This window comes from Miscanthus floridulus, chromosome 17 (assembly GCF_019320115.1).
Source record: "Miscanthus floridulus cultivar M001 chromosome 17, ASM1932011v1, whole genome shotgun sequence".
NCBI classification, from domain to species: domain Eukaryota; kingdom Viridiplantae; phylum Streptophyta; class Magnoliopsida; order Poales; family Poaceae; genus Miscanthus; species Miscanthus floridulus.
The window spans coordinates 110,152,302-110,171,626 of NC_089596.1; the positions used below are offsets into that span (position 1 = coordinate 110,152,302).

General features: G+C 41.5%; 2 pseudogenes; both read left to right on the forward strand.

Moving 5' to 3' along the window:
- Positions 1–4,450: 4,450 nt before the first annotated feature.
- LOC136516183 (uncharacterized) lies at positions 4,451–5,158 on the forward strand (annotated as a pseudogene).
- Positions 5,159–6,241: 1,083 nt separating this feature from the next.
- LOC136518366 (uncharacterized) lies at positions 6,242–16,752 on the forward strand (annotated as a pseudogene).
- The last annotated feature ends 2,573 nt before the right edge of the window (positions 16,753–19,325 follow it).

Below are 19,325 nucleotides of genomic sequence, written 5' to 3' on the forward strand. Positions count from 1 at the left end.
GCAAGAACCTACCTCGAAAGTGAGGGTAGCTCAATGACACGCTTTACTAGAGTTACTCTTCGCGGCTCCCGCGGGGCGAGCACAATACCCCTCTCAAAGCTCTTCTCCGGAGCACCGCACAAGCTTCTTGCGGGCTTCGACAAAGACCACCACCAAGCCATCTAGGAGGTGGCAATCTCCAAGAGTAACAAGGACCACCGGCTTGCAACTCAATCACCTAGTGCCACTCGATGCAATCTTACGATGTAATCGCATTAGAATCGCTCTCTCATACAATCGAATGATCACTATCAAGCATATGTGAGATGGAGGGCTCCCAAGCACTCTTAAGCATAGACACAAACTCCCCCAAGATGCTCAACACCAGCCATGGCCGAGACCACCTTCTATTTATAGTCCCACGGGCTAAACTAGCTATTACCTCTTCAATGGGCAAAACTCGGGGTGACCGGACGCGCCGGTCGAATCGACCGGACGTCGGACCTCAGCTTCCAGTCAACAGATCCTCGCCACGTGTCACCACCGTTCAAACACAGTTGCTCGATCTCAACGGTCAAGTGATGATCGAACGTAGCTGCTCAAAGTGACCGGACGCAGGACCCCAGCGTCCGGTCGTTTCCAGTAAGGTTCCAGTCACGACCGGACACGTCTGGTCGGTCACGATCAGACGCAGCATCAGCGTACGGTCCATCTCCAACTTCTCTGTGTCGCCTACTTCACCATACATCAACCTGACCGAATACATCGTGCCAGCGTCCGGTCACTTTCAGCGCCAGCGTCTGGTCGAAGACTGATGCCCACGCGCTCTCTGCTGCCACTGACCAGACGTAGGACCCCTAGCGTTCGGTCACCATGTGACCAGCATCCGATCCACTCTATGAGACCCTATCTTTTCTATATAGGGCGCCGGTGGTACCGTCGAACTATCCGCACTCTACGGTCGGACACTCCGCCGGTGGAGTTTTGAACCTTTCTCGCCTTCGTTTCATCGTCGAGTTGACCCACATCAACTCCAACTTTATCTCCTTTGTAAATGTGCCAACACCACCAAGTGTACACCACCATGTATATGTGTGTTAGCTTTTCATAAACATTTTCTAAAGGATTAGTCACTCAACTTGCCACGCCACTCGATCCTAGCAATGATGTAAAGTTAGATCACTCGAGTGGCACTAGATGACCGATATGCAAACAAGTTTGCCCCTCTTGATAGTACAGCCATCTATCCTAAACCCGGTCATCAACTCCTCTACACACCTATGACCAGTGAAATGAAATGCCCTAGGTTATACCTTTGTCTTGCACATTCCATTCCATTCCATCTCCTCCAATGTTGATGCAACACATGCACCAACATGATCAACAATGATACGATCCACTTCATATTATCACGTGATCATATTGGTTCATCGATCTTGACTTCACTTGCTTTTCACCGTTGCCTTCGTCCATCGGCGCCAAGTCTTGCTTAAACTTCACCGCCACGTGGTCCATCGCTCCAAAGCCTCCAACTTGCCCTTCACGCTTGCAACCGGTCCATCAAGCCAAGTTATGTCTTGATCTTCTTCACCTTGATCATATGACTCAATGCGCTGTCTCATTTGCAATGAGCTCCTTCATCATCACATGTGTGAGCTTTGCAACATCTCCAAGCCATTTTCACCTTCATGGCATATGTTGCTCACACACATGTACCTATGGACGAATCACCTGTGTATCTCATATAAACACAATTAGTCCACCTAGGTTGTCACTCAATTACCAAAACCACACAAGGACCTTTCAAGGGGTCAATCCGACAAGGTGAGGCGATGATTTTTGTCGCACGATGCCGGTGTCTCTTCTTTTGGCTTTTTAGGTGTGAGAGAAGAAGAGATGAGAGATTGGAGATGTTCTAATGAGAAAATTGCAATTATAGGACACTAAACAATGCGCTTCGCAATTATAGGACTCCAATCGTCGACTTCATTAAAATGACCCTTGAAACGTTGGCTTCTTATTTTAGATGACATTTGGCGTATTTCTTCACTTTGTTAATCAAAATACATGTATTTTGACCCTCTTGTGACCCTTCTCCCCTTCTGCTTTTGTATCGTTGATCAATCGTACCAATTCATCTACCCGACGTTCCTCCTTCCCTCCAAGACCGACACTGTTGTTCCTCCTTCCCCTCCTCCCAACACCGCCGTACCCTTCCCTTCCTCGACTCCCATGGATGGATCACCGCCCAAAGATGATGATGGCCACCCGATCACCATGGAGGGCCAAGCAGTCACAGCCCTAGCGGCCTCTGGCCTTGCTGTGCATGCTGAGGGCCTGGCAGCGCCGGCTGAAGGCCTGGCTGCGCCGGCCAAGGTGGCTGATGGAGGTGGCCTCTCCCAACGCCATGTCCAGTGCTCTAGCCCTAGCCAGAACGTTGTTGCCCACTGTTCCTATTCCGGCAGTAGAGTACAACCTTCCTATTCTTGAAGTGCAAAGGTATTGGCCTTTATGCTTTCTGTTTTTTTTACCACGATAGTAGTAGACAATATTTAAACTTGATATCACTTGTTTAGGTCCCAAGTAGATCATGTGGAAAATATGGAAATATTTGATTGGGATAGCATATAGATAGTGGAGACACATGATGACGAAGGTCATATTGCACTTATGAGTGAGAATCCGATTTGTGAGCTTTTAGGCTTGATAGAGGAGGACACAACAAATATACCTGCACAGGGCTTTGATTGCCGAATGGATGAACAGGGGCATGATAATGAGCTTGGACAAGATAATGATGGTGCTGCCATTCCTACTAGTGATGCCATACCAGGTGAAATGGTCATTTCATATGATAAGAAAAACCCATCCATGGATTTAGGAACAGTGTACCCAATAATGGAGAAGTTCAAGATGACAGTGCGGCAATTTGCCACCAATAAGGAGTTTGATTTAGGAACAGAGAAGTCATGTAAGACGAGATATAGAGCTTATTGCAAGTCTGGTGATGAAGATTGCCCTTGCCCTTGGCGGATAAATGGCACCAAACATAAAGGCCAAAGCACTAAGGAGGTGAATAAATTTCTTTTTCCTTTCATTAATTCTACTTTTCATGTAAATTAATATGAATCTCATTGATTTTTTGTTTTGTAGGTAACCGTCTTAGTCGATAAACATACATGTGTGTCAAGCATAAGGCAGATAACTACAACTCCAAATCTGAAGTGGGTAGCTAGCAAGGCTATGAGTATCCTTAGAGATGATCCAAATATTGGTGCTAAGGAATTGCAAAAGAAGTTGCAGACAGATCACAAGTGTCAAATTGCATATGACATTGTATGGCGAGGTAAAGAAAGAGCTCTTGATGAGGTTTATGGCAAATGGGAAGAGAGTTTTGAGCTGTTGTTTAGGTGGAAGGCCGAGGTAATGAAGCGGTGCCCCGGGAGTGTCATTGAAATTGAGGTACTTGAGGTGGATGGTCAAGTATATTTTCACCATTTTTTTGTGCTCTTAAACCATGCATTGATGGTTTCTTGGAAGGTTGTAGGCCTTATTTGAGCATAGATGCTACAGCACTTAATGGAAGGTGGAATAGTCACTGGCCGCAACTATAGCAGTTGATGGTCATAATTGGATGTATCCACTCGCTTATGGCTTCATAGCTTCTGAAACAACAAACAACTAGACTTGGTTCGTGGAGCAATTAAAGAAGGCAATAGGTGATCCTCCACTCCTGGGTGTTTGTTCTGATGCTTGCAAGGGCTTGGAGAATGCAGTGAAGAATATATTCCCAAATGCAGAGCAAAGAGAATGCTTTTATCATCTTGTTAAAAATTTCCAGAAGAGATTTAGAGGGTTTGGACAGATATATCCTGCGACAAGGGCTTACAGAGAAGACATATTCTATGACAATATAGCAAAAATGGTAAGTGAATCAGCAGAAGCAGTGAAATGGTTATAGACCAATCATAAGCTATTATGGTATAGGTGTGCTTTCAATCCAGAAATTAAGTGTGACTACATAACTAGTAATATTGCTGAGTCATTTAATAACTGGATTAGAGACCATAAAGACTTACCTGTTGTTGACCTTGCTGATAAGATTAGAGAAATGATCATGGTACTTTGGAACAAGAGAAGAAATATTGCATATAGGCTACCTGAAGGCAAGATACTTCCAGCTATTATGCATCAGCTAAAGGCAAATACTAGAGGTTTCGGACACTTGAAAATTGTACCATGTTCTAATTGGACTGCAGAGGTGTGGGACCATAGCAGCAGAGTTGAGAGTCATATTGTCAAGTTACACCAAAGGACCTGTACTTGTGTTGAATGGTAGCACACTAGTAAGTCATGTCAACATGTATTGGCCTATGTAACCCACCAACGGGGAGTTGACCTTGAATAGTTTGTGCATGACTATTACTCGGTGAATAGATTCAGGGCTGCTTATGGTAGAGAGATTGAGTCGATGATAGACAAAACACAATGGCCACAAGTTGACCTACCATTTTTAGTTGGTGCACCTCATGCTAAATTACCTGTTGAAAGACAAAGGAAACTAAGAAGAAAAGGATGGATGGAAGGTGACCACAAGAAGAAAGGTTCCAAAGATGGTGAATGTACCAACGAGGGTGAAGGTGAGAAGGGATGTGACAATGATAATGCTCCAACAAATGGAAAGACAAAGAAGATGATTAGAGGACCTATGACTTGCAAAAAATGTGGACAAAAAGGTCACAGGCAAGCTAGTGCCAAGTGCCCACTCAATGGGACAACAAAAAAGCGGTAACTACTAATTTTTATTATCAAGAAATTTGAATAAAAATATCAATAGTAATTTATTTGTTTACTTATAGAAAGTGTAGGCAACCTAGGAAGAATGTTACAAAAGCTATGTCAGCGGAACCTAGCACTCCATGGAGGCCAACTAGAGAAAAAAAATCCTACGGGATAGTTCAGGAGGGTCACTAGAAGGTAAGAAAAATTAACACATTTACCATACAGTAAATCTTTCCATAAATCTAATTGTCGTATCGTATTTTATGTGCAGCAAGCTTACGATGTTATTAGGAGAGGGCACATCTTCATAAACCGACACTACTAGTCCCATAAGGATGCCTACCGCGGCAGCACCAAAAAAAAGATGACTCCAAAGAGAAAGCTACGCATTAGATGAATTATTTTACTTGTGATGAGATGTAAACTCATGCTTTATTTCATATGACTTTGATCTCGTTTGAAACTAAATTATGGTCTTCTGAGATGAACTTGTTTATGCTACAATCATGATTTTATAATATGAGCTCATTTGTTCGCAAGTTGCCTGATCTTTTATTGAAGTATCAGTTGATTTTACTGACCACTTAGATTAGCTTCGAGATATTCATTATTAGAAATTTGCTCAAATTTACAGGCCGAAAGCAAATACGATAACCTCTACTACTTGAAAACTAAACCAACATTTGATCAATTATTATTATTGAAAATGCAGACTCTCAAATGAACACAACTAAAGGCCTCCGCTGGCTGTAGTCCTGCACGCCACACCAAACAGGGGTCCCAAACAGAGTCAGTAACCCAAGCAACCTCGAAACCATCATGAGAAGGGGGGCCTCTTTCAGGGCTACTGGCCGTACCAGCGGTGGGAAGCAGTCCTTGGCGGCGAGGCACGGCATGGAGAAGCCGCTGTGCGTGCTGGTGTCGGAGGCCATGAGCGTCTTGTAGAACATGTGCGGCGTCCGTGCGAGCGGCTTCATGGCGGCCCCGTCCTCGCCGTCGCGACCCGCGTCCTCGTCCTCCCGAACCCGCGCCCACGCCCGCCTCTCCGCGTCGCCGTCAATGTGCTCGAGGTGGCCCTGCGGCAGGTACAAGACGGCGTTGCCCTTGCGCAGCGGCGGCGCGACGGGTCCCGCGCACACGTGCCACAACTCCAAGCACATGGCGCCACCGGCCCTGGCGGCGCCTCCGCCTCCGCCTCATCATCCTCCTCCACGGTGTTGAGGTCAATGCCCACCATGGCCCCGGTCGGCCGCAGCAGCTGACTCCACGGAAGGAGCAGACGATGGTAGCAAAGCGCCGGTGCGGCGAGGGATGGAGCCGAGGAAGGAGTGAGGAGTATCCGAGTAGGGCAGAAGGGTCACAAGAGGGCCAAAATACATGTATTTTGATTAACAAAGTGAAGAAATACGCCAAATGTCATCTAAAATAAGAAGCCAACATTTCAAGAGTCATTTTAACGAAGTCGATGATTGGAGTCATATAATTACGAAGCGCATTGTTTAGTATCATGTAATTGCAATTTTCTGTCTAATAACAAGACAAAAGATATGAACCCTACACTACCTTCTCTCTCCCTTCCGACTCCTTGCTTTTGGCGGCGCCGCCGTGCTCGCAGTCACAGCCGCGCGTCACGCTGACGCCGGCAACTCTCCTCGCTCCTAAGCACGTCACACGTGGCTATACCCTAAACCCATAACCGTACTCGCCTTCACGCCGCCGGCGAGCACCGAAGCCACAATGGCCGCCACCGCCGCCTCCGAATACTCCATCGATCGCAAGCTCTCAGCGCTCGTGGAGCAAGCTCAGCCGAGCGCGGCGGCCATGCGCGCCGCCACCGAGTCCGTTGACGCCGTCGCGGAGCTCATCAAGAGGGTGCCGCAGCAGCAAGCGACGCCGGAGGCCGCGCGGGGGTTCATGAGGGACCTGGGGCTGGAGACCGAGAAGCTTTCGTTCACCTTCCGGCCGCCGGAGGTGGTGCGGCTCGCCGGGAGCCACGCGGCCGGCGCGGTAGCGAGGCCCGACGTCGTTGCCGACCTCCTCGTACGCTTGCCAAAGGTATGCGGGGTTCTTCGAATTCATCTGTTTGATTCAATCCAAGAACTTGTTTTGTATTGCCGTCAACAGAGTACAGAGGAGCTGTTTATTTTTCATGGGAATGGGATTCTTTGACGTGGTTCTGCCTCTGTGGCAGCTGGGCGATGTCCATTTTACCCCCAAAATTTCTAGTGTATGTTTATACCTTTCAGGACTTCAGTATTCAGGATTGTTATCTTATAAACAATTTATGCTTGTTTGGTAAAAAAAACAAAACAATGTCCATGTCCTCGTAGTAGTTCCGTTATTGTCCAATGCACAGCTTGTTCGTTAAACATTCTGCTTTCTGTCTAGTTCAGTTGATATGAAGCCTTTGTTACAATGTGCCTGCTGTCAAATAAATCTCAGCGGTTGAGGGGCTCATATTCGATTGTACTTCTTATACTCAAATAAACTAAAGGGAAGGTGTTGTTGGGAAGCATGGATTTTCTGTACGTTTACTCTACGTGCCATTAGTTTTCCTCCTTCACAAACATTTAGTTTTATTTGATTGACGTATAACTGCTGAGCTATGCAAAATTGTTCAATCAAGTCTTCTCAACAAAATTTTGTTGGTTGGAAAGATTATAAGTAGAATAAGTGATGCTTCAATGTTCAATCAGAATAACCTCCTTTTGTCAATCTTTTCTTTTTCCCAAAAGAGTTTTTCTCAGCAACTAGTTTGGTACAACTGTTGGCCTGCTGGGGTGACCAGCTTACAAAGATGGGTCCTGAACAAAAGAAAGCATACAAAGATCCTATTACAACAAAGATTCAAATTTCACCAATGTCTGTCATTTGAAACAGAATTAGCATGTTAGGGTCGTGAAGATGCCTAAAATGGAATGTGCCATTCCGAATTCATAAGTCGCTGGGTATTTTAATGGAAAATTAGCTTGCTATGATTACAAAGATGACTCTTCTCATGCTTTTATTTTGCTTGCCGACTTGAATCAAGACTGCTACTTTTGGAAGCGATTAAACAAAATTTTGGTTTTAGATTGTTACGTGATTTGTTTTGTACGCATTTACCACAGGAATGCTTCCACGAGAAGGATTTCTTAAATCACCGATACCATGCAAAGAGGTGTCTTTACCTCTGTGTTGTTGAGAAAAACTTGAGGTGCTCTAAATTAATCCGCGAACTTTCATGGTCTACCCTCCAAGATGAGACCTGAAAGCCTGTGCTTCATGTATATCCAGGTTGTTCTTCTACCTTCCCTTTTTTCACACCATTGGTGCACTCGAAGCCGATACTCCTGCAAGTGGCATTTTCGTCATTATGCTCCCCTCATTTTTTTAACTTCCACTGGTGCAGAAACCGAAATTGCAGACCTTCCTGGATTCTATGTAAGAGTAATCCCAACTGCAAATTCTTTGTTCAACGTTTCAAAGTTGAATGTATCAACAAGAAACAATGTCTGTGCATATACAAAAGGTGATATGACTGCTTTACATATATGTTCAATTCCTATGCGATGTTAATAAGAGTTCATGTTCTTTGAAACTAGTGTCATTATACCATAGTTTTGGCCTTTAACATAGTTATATAGTTTTTTCTTTGAAACTTTGTTGATTGGATTTGCATTTCAGATGGTGTAAACCTACCCACACCAAAGTACTATTGTAGCATATTGGAGGATATGTTTTTGGAGGAAAATGCAGACTTTATGAGTAGCACCTTTGCTAACTGGAAAGCTTTGCAAGAGGCCTTGGTGCTGGTAAAGGTATATTTCATTGTAAACTATAGTTGGTTTATGCTTGTACATGTGTTCTCTTCCTGTTTAAAGTAGCCTAATGTTTAATTGAAATGTAGGTCTGGGCACATCAAAGAACTTCAATATACACACATGATTGTCTCAATGGATACTTAATTTCTGCCATCCTTGTGTTTCTTACTGTGGACTCTGGAGGAAGCATGATTACTAGATCAATGACCACAAGACAAATTTTCCGTGTATTGATGAAATTTTTGGGTACATCCAAGCAACAAAAAGTTGATTTTCTAGCGATATTTGACCATGTTTACTCAATTGAATCATATCTGTATTCTTGTAGCAACTTCCAAGGTGTGGGCAAAGGGATTGGTGATTCAATCAATGAAGAAGCGTACGGTTACCAAAGAGGTTTGTCAACCTTCTGCACAAAGTCCATTGTTGGGAGCCATCAAACTAGATTTGTATCTATACCCATATATGTAGAGTAAATGGAATAGTATTTTCCATACAAAATCATAATGTCTACAGATAAGTCCTTTGCCATATAGTGTGAACATGGTAATACAGTATGAGTATGACAAATTGCTATGCCATACTTAAATGCTTGTCTGGTCATATTTCACCATGGGTTCCTGGAGATTATAGCAATAAAAATACCTGAAGAGTTACTTGATGTACATGATACCTAGTTCTGTGTGCAACCTTTGCACAAAGTGCTATTGATTAGTGCAATAACATTGAGTAACCCATTGATCTTCAGTTCTGATCAGAAGTGAAATGCTTCAGGACATTGCCACTTGCCTGAAGACATTTGATGTTGCCATATTTGATATATCTGGCCACGTAAATTTGGTGTTTCGGATGACGAAGTCTGCTTTTTTAGAGGTATGTATCATTATTAAACTAGTCTATATCCACCAAACCCTTTTTATAACTACTCAAATGTACAACCTTGTGGTATAATCCAGCAATCCCTGGTAGATATCTAGTTTGGTGTTTTTTTATTCTTCAGATTCAGAGTAATGCTCTCAACATCTGTAGTCAAACTTTCAAATTTCTTTGAGTTCAATTATTGTGGCCTCTGCCTATTTTTCCTTGTTCAGGTTCAAGATGAGGCAGCTTGCGCGCTTAGTTGCCTTGATAAATGCAGAGATGGTGGACTTGAAGAGCTTTTTATGACCAAAGTTGACTTTGGTGCTAAGTTCGACTCATGCTTGAGGTACGCTGGATTATGATGCATCACATTGGCACCTGTTGTATTATGGACTTTTACTGGAACCATTATTTGAGTGAACAGTGCAGCACATCCTCAGTTTGAGACTATCTAGTTACATTCTGCATCTGCCGTTATGTTGTGCAGAACCTTGATTGCTTCTGCTGGGTTTCAACTCTAGCCTACCCCAACTTGTTTGGGACTTAAAGGCTTTGTTGTTGTTGTTGTTGTTGTTTTATTTTCATATTATTTCCAATCTGCACATATTCCTAGTGTCATTGAGCCAATTTGCCTTCTAGTATCATCCCAGATTAAAGACTTCTCCATCAGCTGATCAAGTTCTCACTTGTATTTCTTTCTGTCAGGATAAACTTGAAAGGGAAAGGTTTCTGCATTAAGATATTGTGTGGATGACGAGTCTTGGAGAATTCTTGAGAAAGATGTTCAGTCTTTGCTGCAACGAGGACTTACAGATAGAACAAAGATGATCCGAGTCCTGTGGAGAAGCACACCTTCTGAATGGAAAATAGTGGAAGTATGTAGTGTGAGCATTAGTATTATTGATCACTTTCCTGCATTTCAGTCCAGTGACAAGCACAATTTTGTAGGGTTTCTCAGAATTTGGCAGCAGTCCGCTTCTCGTTGGTATGATGGTTAGCTCATTGGAAAAAAGTTTTCGCCTTGTTGATATTGGTCCAAACCCTGAGAACCGCATTGAAGTATTTTTCCTTTTCTAGATTACGGAACAATGAACTGCCATTACTGCGATCTGGCACTGATATGCATTATTAAATCACAGGCTATTAAATTTAGGAAATTTTGGGGAGAGAAAGCTGAGCTTAGAAGATTCAAGGATGGAAATATTGCTGAAAGCACAGGTAACTGATGCATTTTATTTTTACTTCATTCATTATCTAAAAAGTGTGTTACTCGGGTAGCTGTTGCATTTTATTCTTAATGAATCCTACTTGCTTAACTGCAGTTTGGGAATGCCAATCTTGGGAGAAGCACACAATTATTAAAAGGATTGCTGATTATGTGCTTATGAAACATTTGTTACTGCAGAAGGATAATTTGATTCATGTTGTTGATCAGCTGGACTTTTGCCTCTTAGTTGATGGCCAAGGTAAGTTCCAGATATTTCTATGTGTTGCTTTACAGTTTACATATCCTTGGTTTTAAGCTTATTCGTAATTATGCAGATCCAGTATCGTCTTCTGGAGCTTTGCTTGAAGCTTTTGATACTATTGCTAAACATTACATCTCTTAGATGATATTCCTCTTAAAATATCTACCGTGCAACCCCTAGACACAGGTTTGACACAGTATCTTTTTGTATTCTTTATGCATGATCTTTTTTTCACAATTTTTCTCATTGTATGTGACATTTCCTTTCGTTTGCCCTTTTCTTACACCAGCTTTTAGGCACACTTCTGTGTTTCCTCCTGAACCTCATCCACTGGCATATGGAATGAATTCTCAGAGGCTACCAAAATGCGCAGCAGCTTGCATAAAATCTTTAGAAGTTATGATTCAGGTATGACCTTTATTTAGTTGTGCTGTATCATAATAGAATAATATTAATTTCTTATTATCCCTCTATGGGAGATAGTATATCACACCTCTTCTTCATTCCATTTTCTATTCTAGAACTTTGGGCTTTGTAGACCTTTCCTACAATAGGGGGGTGGGTAGAATAGAACACAGGAATTGTTACTTCTTCCTTTACCTCCCTACTGGCAAGAAAATAATAGAAGCGTAGATAATTTCATATATGGTGCTGATTTGCTCAGAAACTTGCATGTCATGATGTGTATCTGATAGAGCTGGGCTTCATTTTGGGATTTGCTTTGTTCACAAATTTCTTCCCTTCTCCATTATTTTAATAATAGCTAGAGGGATCTGGTAACTGGCCCTTGGATCCCGTGGCCATGGAGAAGACAAAGGCTGCATTTCTTTTAAAAATTGGCGAAAGGTATGCGATAGCATTTAAGGAAAAAATTGTTTGCTTGAATTTGCTTTATGTTCCACTGGCTCATTGTTTTTAATTTCAGCTTGGAGGATCGAGGAATGTTTGTTTCAGCCAGTGAAGATGAGGTGAATGTCCTTACATCTGGATATTCATTCTTACTCAAAATATTTCATGAAAGAGGTTTAGTGCTGCAAAAGCCAGGTTAGCCTTTTATTATGTATTCAAATAATTTCCTATATTTGCTAATTGGCTACTGTAGAAAGATCGCAGAGTTCCATTACTTTATTTCATTATCTGGTAGTTGGAGATGACAAGACACAAAGTGCTCTATCAGAAGATAAGATGCTTTTTGAGCGGAGCCAACACTCTAGTATGATCAATGGTCTGCATGGCCGTTACCAGGTGTATGGACCAGTAGTTAGGTAACTGCCAAGGTTCTGAATGTTATTTAAACACCCCATATCTTAAACTATGAAGCATGCTTATGAAGCTTGCATTTGTTCTTTCTGTTTCAAAAAAAAGGCTAGCAAAAAGATGGATTTCTGCACATCTATTTTCATCATTTATCTCAGAGGAGGCAGTTGAGTTGGTAGTTGCGTATATATTTTTGAAGCCATTCCCGTTCCATGCTCCTTCTTCTCGGGCTGCTGGGTTTCTCTGGTAAACTTCTGGAACCTTCGTCAGCCTCTGGTTTACCATCTGCATTGTTGCTCGTTTTATCAGCTTCATTCTTTCTGTTATGTCATAGACAGATGCCTAATGCTACATTCCAACCAGCTATCTTTGTTATTTCTTGACTGCTGAAAAAAGGTTTGGTTAGTAGTTCTGAAAATTGTGAACAGTTTTTTGAAGATTTCTTATCCATCCTGTGAAAGCCACAATTTCCCCCCTCCAAAACCCATTTCTCAAGTTGCATATTGTAATCTGCTCCCTCCATTCCAAATTATAAGACGTTTTGGCTTTTCTAGATGATACATAGTAAAAGCAATGTATCTAGAAAAGCCAAAGCATCTTATAATTTGGAATGGAGGGAGTAGTTAATCAGATATGTGGAAGAGGTGCATAGCAGCTGGAGTCTGAGCCAGGAGGATGTGGTAATGGGTTTTGGCCAGGAAAGGGAATTATGAATATTTAAGGTCATACTCCCTCCGTTCTCTTTCATAAGGCATAGCTTAACATGACATGGTCTCCCAAATTACATTTTGACCATCAATTTATTTTATTCTGTATTATTTATACTTTTAAACTTATGATAATTGGATAGTAGATTTAATTACAAATCTAACTATATTAAGTTTATGTTATAATAATTAAAAATTGTTACTCAAATTATTAGTCAAAGATTTTGAAGTTTGAATCTTGATATGCGTGTGCGCCTTATAAAAGAGAATGGAGGTAGTATTTAGTTAGGACTTAGGAATGATTATCAGAGTTAAGGATTTGGGAGGGCCCAGGGTCCACTATTTTAAGGATGCCTTGTATCATTGTTCTGGATAAGAATGAGTCTAGTCTCCCACCAGTACTATTTCGTCCCTATCCCTATACCATGTTCTAATTTCCCTTTTCAGTACCCTAATACTACTTGAGCCATGTGGTCTGACCATCCCTTGTATTATAGTATCTTCTTGTGAATCCCAATATTGAGTGTATAGATGAATGAATGTTTTCACATAGAGAGAATTCATTTTGGTTTATTGATACATGTTATAGCAAATGTGATGATATGTTGCTGATTATAAGTTACAATTACTCTTAGAGAATGAAGCCATTACATCTAGTTTCTTATACCTAAACATACAAGGCTTATAAGGCTCATAAGGTTATTAATCACCTGATTAGGTTTCGGTGCCACTCTCTCCCTCCATCCATCCTACTTTCCTAGTTTTTTTTAGGGAATGCCATGTGGCGCACTTTATTGATTTGTAAACATTGTTACATCATTTATCAGACTCTCTAGAACGAAACTAGGGGGTTCATCGACCCAAATACAAGAAAGTTTTGAAGACATAGCTTCCCTAGTTGGTTATACCTTTTACCAGTCCTAATAATCATGACCGATGAAAGGTGTCAAAGTCCTCTGACGAATCACTAAAAAATCACAGGTTTTTACGGTTGTTATCCAGTTTTGACTGGACCTTTTCACCCATGGTTATTGACATAAATAATGACTTCACCCTGAAGGATGAGAAGGAGATCAATGTCAGTTCTCTCTCTCCCCTCCCTCCCTCTCATTTTTTTAGTTAGCTCTATAGCTCTTAATGTATTGATTCATACAACTACAGGATAACTTTATGCTGAGCAGAAAATCTTATGAGCAAAAGCCTCATGATATAGAGCCTGCAATGTTTCTTGCTACGTCATATGATAAAACATCAGAAGCATGGACAAAACAGTCACCAAGCAAGTCGGTATGTGTTTTATTGTTTTACAGCTGAAATTACTCTTGCTGTTGAACAAGTGTGCATCAAGGCTTTGGTAGTAAAGTAGAAATTTTGAAAATGCAATCTATTTCCATTTCTCATGCATAACTGACATTTTTCCCAGTAGTATTGGATTTGTTCTTGGAATATGATATGGTTACACTCATGTTGAGACTCTAACCATGAATAGCATGTATATTAGCCTATCATCGGTGTTCGATAACACAATTAAGCACTCGCCTAGGCGCGCTTAAGCGTAAAGTGGAGCCCTGGCAGCCTAGGTAAGTAGCACAGAATCGGGGAAAATCGGGAGCAAGTCAGGCTCATGTGGGCATGGACGGGTGGCAGGAGAGTGCAGCAGCACAAGCAGGCAGGAGTGTGTGAGCTGGAGCTCCTCAAGCTGCTGCTGGCGCAGTGCCGCCCTGCCACCCCACATGCACTCTCCCTGGCACGTGCTCGGGCCACCTGAGGCTGGTGACGCAAGGCCTCACAGCGTGCGAAGTGTGGCTGGCGTTGGGGCGAGGAAAGTTGTGCTGGGAAGAGGAAAGAGGTGCGGACGTGTGGCGCTGGGAGGGAAACAGGAGGCTGCAGCTGGATAGGGCAGTGGATAAGGCTGTGAATAGAATGGGCTTGGGCCACAATGTTTTCTGGCCAAGGAGATAGTACTGCCGTCCTGCTGGGCCTTATGTTGTATCGAGGATGGGATGAATGTGTGTAGTGATGCACTTATTTACATCCCAGCAGAATAAAAGAAAAGACACAAACACTTAATCATGTTTAATCTCCGCTTAGGCGCCTTAGGCGCTAGACAGTGTCCTAGCGCCTTTTGGAACCTTGCCTTTTATATTGTTTTATAGATGGAGTTGTTTATTCTTTCTGTTTATCTTCTGTTCATTATAAACATAGGTTCTTAAATGGATAGCTGCTTATGCTAAAAGCAGTGCGGAGCTTTTAACAAATCTTACACTTCATGGTCAATCAGGGGAATATACATGGGAGGTAATTTTGTTCATCCACTACTTCATTGGCTTTATCTTATTTTAGTATCTTTTTTTCATACTCAGTATGAATCTTTGCACGCTATAGTGCCTGTTCCGAACACCTATGAGCAATTATGATGCTGTTATTCTCCTCCATCAAGAGAAGCTTTGTTGTCCCCATCATGTACTTTTTCCTGCCAAGACTCCCGATGGTCAGCTTCGCTATCAACTACAGTTGCTTTCCAATTCCCTGATGTTGTTACAGAAGTATTCTTTCGGCAAAAATGTACTACCAAATACTAAAGCTATAAAGCATAATCAATTTCACCTCTACAATTAACAGAAATTAGCTGAGATTTCTTGCTGACCAGAACTCAATTAATCTTTTGATACAATAGCCTACCTTCAATTCTTCATATTTTTTTGTTCTACTTTAACAACCTTACAGGTAAGTTGGTGGTCTGGGGCAAACCAAGTAAAGATTTCTGCCCCTATATGCCACTTAACAAAGGGGCCGTGAAAGGTTTGCACGAGGCAAGAGAGAAACTTTTGGTAAACTTTGACCCAACTACGTACTTCTTGCGAGACTTGAAGGTAAAGCTCTTGATCTTTTGAAAATATGTTCATCCGTTTGGAATAAAATTTAACATCTACTTACAGTGTGCATTCTCCAAGACCTTCAAGCTGTGGTATGGATCAATTGGAGGAGACGCTGTGGGTCTTACATGGGAGAACCCAAAGGTATTAGTGACAGCTTGAACCATAGAACATTTTTTTTTCGGACAAGCAATATTTTAGTCTGTTTTCCCAATAAGCACTCTATCACGAAGAACTCTTTTTTTATTTGGCGTAGCACAAATGCAGATGTATTTTAAGTTGTATGAGTTTTTTACATGTCACAGAAGCGTGGCAGAGAGGAGGCTGATGAAACTGCGCCAGAGCCGACGGCTATCCTTAAGGAAGTTGGAGATGTTGGTAAAGGTTTAGTAAGGGGTGTGTACCTTGTCAAGGCACCAAAGTTCCAGTAAACTAACGCGGACATGGGTATAACTGAAGACCTGACCGAACAAACTGATGCACAAGAAGGAAGACTTGTATCATTTGCACACCAACACAACTTCCAAATGTGTAGTCTTCCAACTGGCAAGAGAAGCAAAGGTTCCAGGGCAGTGTTTAGAGGCTGGCAGTGGGGGAGCACATGTAGCAATGTAGTCTTAACTCGTAAACAAGTCAAGATGTGTTGTGTTTATACTATAACTACACAGTTGCCAAAAGAGAAATCAAGTAAATATGTGTTTTGTTTAGACTACTAATACACAGCTGCCAAAAGAAAAATAAAAGGTTGTAAAGGGCGTACCCAGTGCAGAGAGCTCCCGCTCTGTGCGGGATCTGGAAAAGGGTGTCAGTGGCAAGCCTTACCCTCGCCTGTGCAATGCGAGGAGACCGCGACTCGAACCCGGGACCTTCCGGTCACAGGCGGTAAGACTCTACCGTTTGCACCAGGTCCGCCCTTCAAATCAAAGGCTGTAAAGTCTATCGAAATTTTGACTGTGTAGTATATATGACATGTAATTTTGCAACTTCTGCTGCAATGAAAATGCCAATCAAGTTTGATGTGCCAATTTGTGTCTATTTGGTTTTGGATGGAACAAGAATGAGCAGGTATTGGATGTGCATTCGCCTGTAAGTCTGACTGATGCACAAATTTCTGCAACATCTGCAACATTTCTGCATTGTGCCTTTACAAGAGACGGAAAGAGTCTGGAAAGGGGGTTGGTAGCTTTATATTTAGCAAAAATTTGCAAAACGACGCGTTCAAATTATAGGTATTGTTCAAGTTAAATTTCTTTATTAAAAAGGAAACAGAGAAATTGTATCTGCAACCAATAAATTTATTTTATTATTAAAAAGGCAATTTTCCAAAGCATGTATTGTTCAAAGTCAGAAAGAGTCTGTGGAAAGGGGTCGTTCAAATTATTGAAACTGTTCAAGTTTAGTTTTAAAAAATATAAAAAAGAGAAATTGTATCCGCAAACTATTTTCCAAAAAGCGTGTACCATTTTGAATGAAAAACAGAAAATGCAAATGCTTTTGTTGAGAGTTGAACTCAAGACCTCCTGCTTAGATTGTCTCTAACAACCGCGACCCAAAATATAAGATCCATTCGTCTTTTAGGTAACGTTACTGGCAAAGGGTTCAATACATATTTTTGTCTTCTCCAATAACAAGACCCAAAAGACCACCCTTTCTGCAAAATGGGTCTCCAGGAGAGGATACTCAGATTTAGGTTATGCATCTCCCGGCACCCAAAATGGATCTTCTATATAAGTACTCTGTTGGAGACTATATGTATTATGTTGGAGATCTATTTTGGGTTTAAATTCTGCAATGGGTCTCCCATTGAAGACAGCCTTACTAAACGGGTGCTCTAACCAACTGAGCTATAAAAAAGCATTTTGTGTTTTATGTTGGGAAGGGCATGTACAAAACTATTGAGCACATAATATATTTATCATCCGGCAACAACCATGTTTGGGACCGCGGCATGGGAAACGCGAGGGCTAATTCAATCTGGCGGTCTCTGTGCCTTTAGTGTTGGAAAAATCATTGATTCTTATGAGGCTTTTGGCGTGATTTTCTTGATTCTCGCGGTGGGTAGCCACATATCCGGTTTTAAGTGGTCCTTAAGATGCCCTACATGGTTTGTGAGACTGACAAATTCATGGATGACGGACGAAGCTCTCACATAAGAACATCTTCTAAGTCAGTTCTTTTGACTTTTTACTAATTACGACCTCCGTCCTCAAAAGAATACAACTATGAGTTGCGTGCCATGAAAAGTGGTTCATGTTTGACCAAGTTTTTAGTGAATAATATTTACAGTTATGTCTTTAAATTAATTTATTATGAAAATATATTTCGTAATTAATCTGATGGTATTTATTTGGTATCATAAATATGGACACTTTTTTATGTATAATTGGTCAAACTTAAGGTACTAAAACATGACGCTGTGCTAGAATTGTATTCTTTTGGGGACAGATGTAGTACATAGTACATACTGTGACACTCACAAACATGTACCGCTAACCACTATAAGTGCACACATGTAAACATGACCCTTATGTGCAACTACTCATATGCTCATAAACATCTAAGTCTTGAAAATATATGAGTATTTATGCGAAGTCGAGAACTTAGGTTACCAGGTTCTATCATAAGAAAAGAACAACTATGCTACACTTATATTATCTTAAATTAGAAGAAGTGTATATATTATAAAAGTATTATTCATAATAATTATATTGTGAATATATATATAAATATAAAAATTAATAGCTAAAGTCAAAGCTTGAAAATTTTGACCTAGTTCAAATGTAGATATTCACGATGGAGGAATTATTTTAGTCCGTCGCATAATTTGATGAGTGCGAAAGGAGCTGTCGCCGGGCGTTATTATGCCAAGATCCTCCACTTGAAATTCAACAATAAATGTCATTATCCCTCGGCCTTCCGTTTTCTATTCTACTCCCAGTATCGAAATTTAGAATGAAATATGAGTATGATTTTTTAGATAATGACAAAACATGAGCATGTAAAAAAAACTTAGGGATACGGGGTAGACACTCATGAGTTATTTTACCTTAGGGTAGAGGATTTCTCACCTAGCCCAAGAAAACCCTCGAACCCATGTCCCCGAACCTATGTCCCGTCCGCACACAGGGACCCGTTACCCGATGAGAGAACCGGTCCATTTTATCTATGTTTTAGGAACGCGGGAGCAACCGGTCTAGCAGCCGTTGGCATAGAATATGAGTATGTAGTCCTTTTTTTTAACTTGTGCATAACTTTTGTACCGAGTTTGCAACAGTGATTTTTTTTTTTTGCAGTTTAGAAAAGGTGGTGTTGATCTAGTATGCAGCTAGATTTAGCCGCAGTACATACGTTCCAGTTCTAGTTCGTATTTTATAATGAGTCTATAATAATTCATTTATTCTTCGAGAAATGCTTACTCCCTGTCAAGCACTCCAAGAAACTGTATACTTGACAAAACGTGAAACTTAAATCACAGCATGGCTGAATCAAAATCCATCAAGGACCGCGATAAATCAGAAGAAATAATCTCGATCTATATACCTGCTGAGCACCTACTTGAAAATAATTTCATCCATACCACTGGCGCATGGT